Raw genomic sequence first — 6,789 nt, 5'->3', positions numbered from 1 at the left:
TTTGTGTCAACCGATATGGCCGAAACACACACAGAGCCTAATAACTAAGTAATTTTTACAGGTCTTAGAGTGATTTAGCGATTTCTGGGCATTAAAGTGTGCGTGGCCCCGATTTGAAATATACTTGTGCTGCGTAAGAATTACTCGAATCTGCATGACCAACCCCAAATCTCTAGCTTTTAAAGTTTGATTCGTAGACTAGCAGATACATTTGCATATAACTTAAATAAGGCGCCTCTTTTCGACATTGATTTGATAATTTAAAAAAAGGCTATTTTGTATTTGTTGGAAGTATATAACAGGTAAAAGGGAGCGTATAAAGTATATGTATTCTTGATTAGGTTCAATAGCCAATTCAATCTAGCCCTGTCCGTCTGTACGAACGTCGAGATGAAGATTTTAGTATTTCTTACACAGCGCAAGTTTACTTTATAACGGAGCCACGCCCACTCTAACGCCCACAAATCGCAAAAGTTTGTTATGTCACTCTGAGACTTGTTAGCCCGTAGCTATTGGGCTTTGTGTGTGTGTTTCGGTAGACTAAAATTTTTGAAATCGAGCTAATATTTAAGAAGTTATTGGGCTATAAAGTCACATGCCGCTGCTCGGCCGCTGTTCGGCCACTGCTTTGCCGGTAATTGCTGCAGTAGAGAGACTGAACAAAAGAAATGTTAGCGGAAGGTGAGGGTATTGCACGCACTTAGCTTTTGGTATTGGCTATGCAGTTCGACAGATGGCGCCACCTAAACTTCGATTGTTTTGTAAGTGGAATTTTTAGGTTAAAATTTGTTGGCTAAGTAACGGGTATCTTATAGTCGGGGAACTCGACTATAGTGTTCTTTCTTGTTATACCCTTGCACAAATTATTAAATTTATTAAAGTATACATATCCATAATCAGCATCACCAGGAGAGTCGATCTAGCTATGTCCGTCTGTCCGTCCGTTTCTACGCAAACTATGTATTTTAATCGGTCATATCTGTCGGTAGACACACAAATTTTCAAAATCGATCCTTAATTTTAGAAGTTATTGGCAATTTTTTTTGGTTATGACGTCGCTGAACATTTGAAAAACGGCGTTTGAAATCAAAAACTTTTTTTACTGGCACTAGTTACTTATGAACAAGCTTTATTAGCAAGTTTAGTATCACTGTGTAACAGCCTTAATAATACATTAATGCAACTATATAGTTCTAATGAATCTCGGTGTGCTGAACCGTTCTCAACATAAATGATCTCAAAGAGCCAAAATTGACGATTTTTCGGGTACTTTGATTCTGGATACTTTTTTACTTTACTGCTTGAACCTATAATCATTTTGCTATAGTAAAACTATTTGGCTTAGGATTCTCATACCCAAAACAGTCGACATATTTTTTTTAAATTTTTTATTTGACAAAGAATGCAATCACATTAAAAGACCTAAAAGAGATTTGTTTTGTGGTGTCTAAATATTTTGTGAAATGCCTACAATATTCATGTAAAATTGTAAATGAACACAGAAAAACTCGTTTAATGTTTGTAACGAGCATTGATAAATTTTTTTTGCGGCCTGATGTTGGGCTTGACCATTGAGCGCACGCAATGTTTACCTCGGCTCTGGCTCGTCAGCAAATGGGGGTGTTGTTCTTGCTCAGAAAATCAAGGCGGCCTAGCTAATTATTAACAAATTCAATTTCAAACTCCTTTGAACACGCTTCTACACTTTGGTCTATTGCAGTTGGCCAAGAGAGGCCAGACACTTCACTTGATTTACTACTGCATCTCCACCTCTGCTGTTATTGAGGCTAGCTTTGCCCACCCTTCCAATGACCGTTCCCCCTTTCCTTTAGTCCCGGAACAGCCCCTTTGCGGCTTTGGTTAATTAAGGCATTGTCCGCCGAGGACAAACATTAAAATTTAAAACATTATAAAAATGTATTTATCAACTAAGAAAGACAATATACTAAAAATAGGGAGCATTCCATAATTCCTTAACAGATATATACATATAAAAATATAGGACAAATGACACAATTATAAAATATAAAATAATGTATAATAAACAATATAAATTACAAATTGGTTTCAGTTCTTAGTAATAATGTGGTATTTCCAATCTAATTTTTTTTGTGATTACATAAGGTATTCGATTTAACAAAATAAATAAATCTTTATGGATGAGGTAAGGAATTTGTTTTGATTAGCTAAGAACCTGACCATTTACGATATTCGACTACAAAAATGAAGGGTGATTCGAGTTATCTTTGTTTCTCTTCACTCGAATTCCACTCCGCAATAGTTTTAGTTCTATTTTTTCTCACTTCTTTCTCTTTTTATACCCTTGCAGAGGGTATTATAATTTCAGTCAGAAGTTTGCAACGCAGTGAAGGAGACGTTTCCGACCCTATAAAGTATATATATTCTTGATCAGCATCACTAGTAGAGTCGATCTAGACATGTCCGTCTGTCCGTCCGTCTGTCCGTCCGTCTGTCCGTCCGTTTATATGCAAACTAGTCTCTCAGTTTTTAAGCTATCTGCATGAAACTTTTCTAAAAGTTGTCTTTCTATTGCAGGTAGTATATAAGTCGGAACGAGCCGGATCGGACGACTATAGCATATAGCTCCCATAGGAACAATCGGAAAAATAAATGAAAAAAATTATAACTTTTGCTGTTTTTTAATTTTTTGTTTGGTTCTTCAACATATAGTAATGGTAAAATATTTCCGATTTACGGTTTAGCATATAGCTCCCATAGGAACAATCGGAAAAATAAATGAAACAAAATTAACACTTTGCTGTTTTTTAATTTTTTGTTTAGTTCTTCGAGATATAGTAATGGTTTTATATTTCAGAATTACGGTTTAAATTTCATCAAAATCGGACGACTATAGCATATAGCTCCCATAGGAACAATCGGAAAAATAAATGAAAAAAAATTAAAACCTTTTCTGTTTTTTAATTTTTTGTTTAGTTCTTCGACATATAGCAATGTTTAATTATTTCAGAATTAAGGTATTAATTTTATCAAAATCGGACGTCTATAGCATATGGCTCCCATAGAAATAATAAAAATATATAAAATAACTATTTAATAATTGAGCTGCAAATCATCATAGTTTCAATGTTTTTTTTTAGCACATACTCAAGTAAATCATAATTTAAATGTTATCAAAAGTATTTAATTAATGCAATAGCTGCAAGGGTATATGAACTTCGGCTTGCCGAAGTTTGCTTTCCTTCTTGTTATTTTAAAGGTTAACAAAAAAATCATTTTTTTTTCAACTCAAAATTTATATTCTTTTTTATTTTATTTATTTAATTTGACCTGCACCACGTAATCATCTTGCTTTTCATTTTTTTCTTTGAACAATTAAATAAAAACTTTTAGATTTGCGCTTACCATGACTGTCTGGGCGGATCCAACGAAGAAAGCGCTTTCTCGAGGGTCGCTGAAATGCTGTAAAAGAATTCACTTTTCACGGGTAAAAAATCATGGGGCAGGCAACTCTGGGGATTATTTCTTTTTTTTGTTTTCAACTTTCAAAAGGGAGCTCAAAGGCGAATTTACTTTTTTTTTCGTTTGCCTACAAGCACAAACGAACTCAAATCATTTTCACATGTTAAAAAATAAAAGAAATACTAAAACTGATTCTTAATAACTAAATTTTATAACTATTTTTAAAACATGATTTTTTTTTATGGATTTTCTTTTCCTTTTCTTTCTTTTTTTCTCCTTTCTTTTGAACTTAAATTTTCTTGGTTTTAGGGTTAATTTCTTCCCTCGCTTTTTTTTACACCGCTAAATTTCTACATTTTTCGCACTTCCGAGATCTATTTTTTTCTCTGCCACGACGGGCCACATTTACTTTTCGCACATTAGTTATTTGCCTTAGGGTCGGGACAGGGGCGAATTATATCAATAAATATTATTTCTTTAACACTTCTCGTCGCCGAACTCCTCCGTTCGCTTTGCGAGGAGGTCGCGTTGCCACTGGCGCCCCTCCCTCGAAGCAGGCGTAGGTGGATTTCGGTGATCGGCTTGAGTGTTCCCACTAGATTTCGAGTCGTTCGGGCGTTGTAAAAAATACAGCAATGCTGCGGGCCTAATGCGAACAAATAAATTTCTTATTCTTTTGCCAAAAAAAAAATTTTTTTTTTTTTTTCCCCCCATCTAAAAATTTTTGTTTATCTGCCCTTGTCCCAAAAACTCACCTAATTTCTTTGGATTTATTAACACTTGGAATCGTTGGCTGGGTACTGGTTTAGATCTTTGGCATGGAAACGCCCTACTGATCGACCTTGCAGATCCTTTAATTCATAGCAAACATTTCCAAGTTTTTTCCGGACTCTGGCCTTAAGATAAGCGGGCCCTAACTTAGAACTGATCCTCCTACGAAACTGCTTTGCTTAAAATTCTTTCTATATACTTCCTGACCTTCTTGGTAAGACACCTCACGAGACCTTAAGTTATACTGCCGCTCGTTCTTCTCATTCTGTTTCTGCATCACCTCCCGAGCTTTTTGACGCACCATTTCCAAGGAGTCATCTTGCGTAAATCTCGCGGGTCTTTCCTCCAACATACCCAGCGATCTCCCAAACGCCATATAAAACGGCGTAGTCCCTATCCCAGAATGCACTGATGAACGCAACGCACAGCAAATACTACTCAAATGCTCATCCCAATCTTTCTGGTCGTCCCGAATATAAGACCTTATGGCCGCTATGGCTGAACGATTGACTCGCTCAGACGCATTAGCTTTTGGCGCATAGGCTGATGGGTAACTCTATATTGCCTCAACAACTTTTGAAACGGTTCTGATTTGAATTGAGAACCATTATCTGACACAATTGTTTCGGGAATTCCAAAAGAATGAAACAAGTATTGTTGCAGATACTTTATTACGACGTCGGCCGTCATTTTCTCCACTGCCTTCACGAAAACAAACTTTGAGTAGTGGTTCAGCACTATAAATATGGCCACATTACTAGATCGAGACCTAGGGTATGGCCCGAGGAAATCAATATAAAGTCGTTGGAAAAATCTCTGCGTCTCGGGGGCGGTACCCATCGGCGGTCGCTGTACTCTATTTGGTGCTTTTGTACTATTACAGACAATGTATTCTTTGATATCTGCCACTAGTCGTGGCCAAAAGTAGTACCTACGAATTCGCTCTAAAGTCTTGTGTACGCCTCCATGGGATGCAAGTGGGTCGTCGTGGGCTTTCTTTAAAACCTCTGGAATCAAATCGCTTGGAATCCAAAGCTTCCACGCAAAAGTGTGGAAGGACTCATGCCGAGTCCTGCGGTACAACAAACCATCCACAGCCCTTAGATCTGGAAATTTATCGCTGTTGGCACTGACTTTTTTCTACATTTCTAAGTAATCACCCCCCTTAAACGCCGGATATTGCAAATCGACCAACATTCCGTGGCTGGCATCTAAAACCGCCACTTCCTGCTCGTTCACTCTGGACAACGCATCGGGAACAACATTCAGTTTGCCACTACGATGCTCAATCTTAAAATTAAAGCCTTGAAGCTTTAAAGCCCACCGAGCCAGACGACTATTCAGATCCGTCTGAGACATAACCCACATAATGGATGCGTGATCGGTGATCACCGTAAATTCATGTCCTTCTATATACGCGCGGAATCTTTTGATGCAGATAATTGAGGCCAAGCATTCCTGTTCAGAAATCGAGTACGCCCTCTGACATCTATTTAATTCTTTGATACGAAGGCAATTGGATATTCATCCCCTTCACCCGTTTTCTGAACCAGGACTCCACCCACACCGGACTTGCTGGCATCACACTGCACAAAAAACGGTTTTGTAAAGTCCGGGCTCCGAAGCTCTGGTGCGGAACACAGCATCTCTTTCAGTTTCTCAAATGCTTCCTGGCCCTCAATGGTCATTTCAAACTTTTTCTTTGGCCTTGGAAGATCAGATAGCGAGGCTGCCACCGAAGCGAAATTATTAATAAATTTCCTATACCACCCCACCATGCCGAGAAAACTCCTGAGCGCTGTAAGGGACTTGGGCAATGAAAAGTCCTTCATGGCTGACACCTTTTCAGGATCTGTGCGAATCACGCCTTCTGCCATTATATACCGCAAATACTTGACCGATCGCAAACAAAATTTGCTTTTCTCAACATTTAGAGTCAATCCAGCGGAACGCACGTGATCAGCTTCAAATGTATCTGATACGACCAGCAGATCATCCAGATACACAAAGACTTCATTTGTCAGCGATGGAGGAATTACCTTATCTATGAGCCGGGTCATTGTTTGTGATGCGTTTGTCAAACCAAATGGCATGACCTTATACTCATACAGCGGCTTTCCGGGAATGGTAAAAGCTGTTGTCTCTCTGGAACTGAGCTCTAGCGATATTTGCCAATAAGCATCCTTTAAGTCCAAGCTGTATACTGCCTTGGGCAGTCTGCCTAATATACCATCGATTTGTGGAAGAGGATACGCGTCCTTTTTCGTCACAGCATTGACTTTTCTACTGTCGAGACATAGTCTCACCTTGCCAGGCTTCTGAACAAGGACAACAGGAGAAGACCAAGGACTATTCGATTCCTTAATAACTCCGAGCTTAATCATTCGGTCTACTTCGGCGTACAATAACTTTTAGATTGCTGGAGATACCGGGAAATGGCGTTGTGTAATTGGTTTTGCATCGCCTATATCTATAGAATGCGAAATAAGTGTGGTCTTTCCAAGTCCTGACACAGCAAATGAGGGAAACTCAGAGACTACCTTTTCCAAACGAGCCTTCTGCTCCGCAGATAACTCA

The sequence above is a fragment of the Drosophila gunungcola genome, unplaced genomic scaffold (genome assembly GCF_025200985.1).
Source record: "Drosophila gunungcola strain Sukarami unplaced genomic scaffold, Dgunungcola_SK_2 000010F, whole genome shotgun sequence".
In the NCBI taxonomy this organism is placed as follows: Eukaryota; Metazoa; Arthropoda; class Insecta; order Diptera; family Drosophilidae; genus Drosophila; species Drosophila gunungcola.
The sequence above is the reverse complement of the archived record's forward strand: the minus strand, read 5'-3'. Positions refer to the sequence as shown.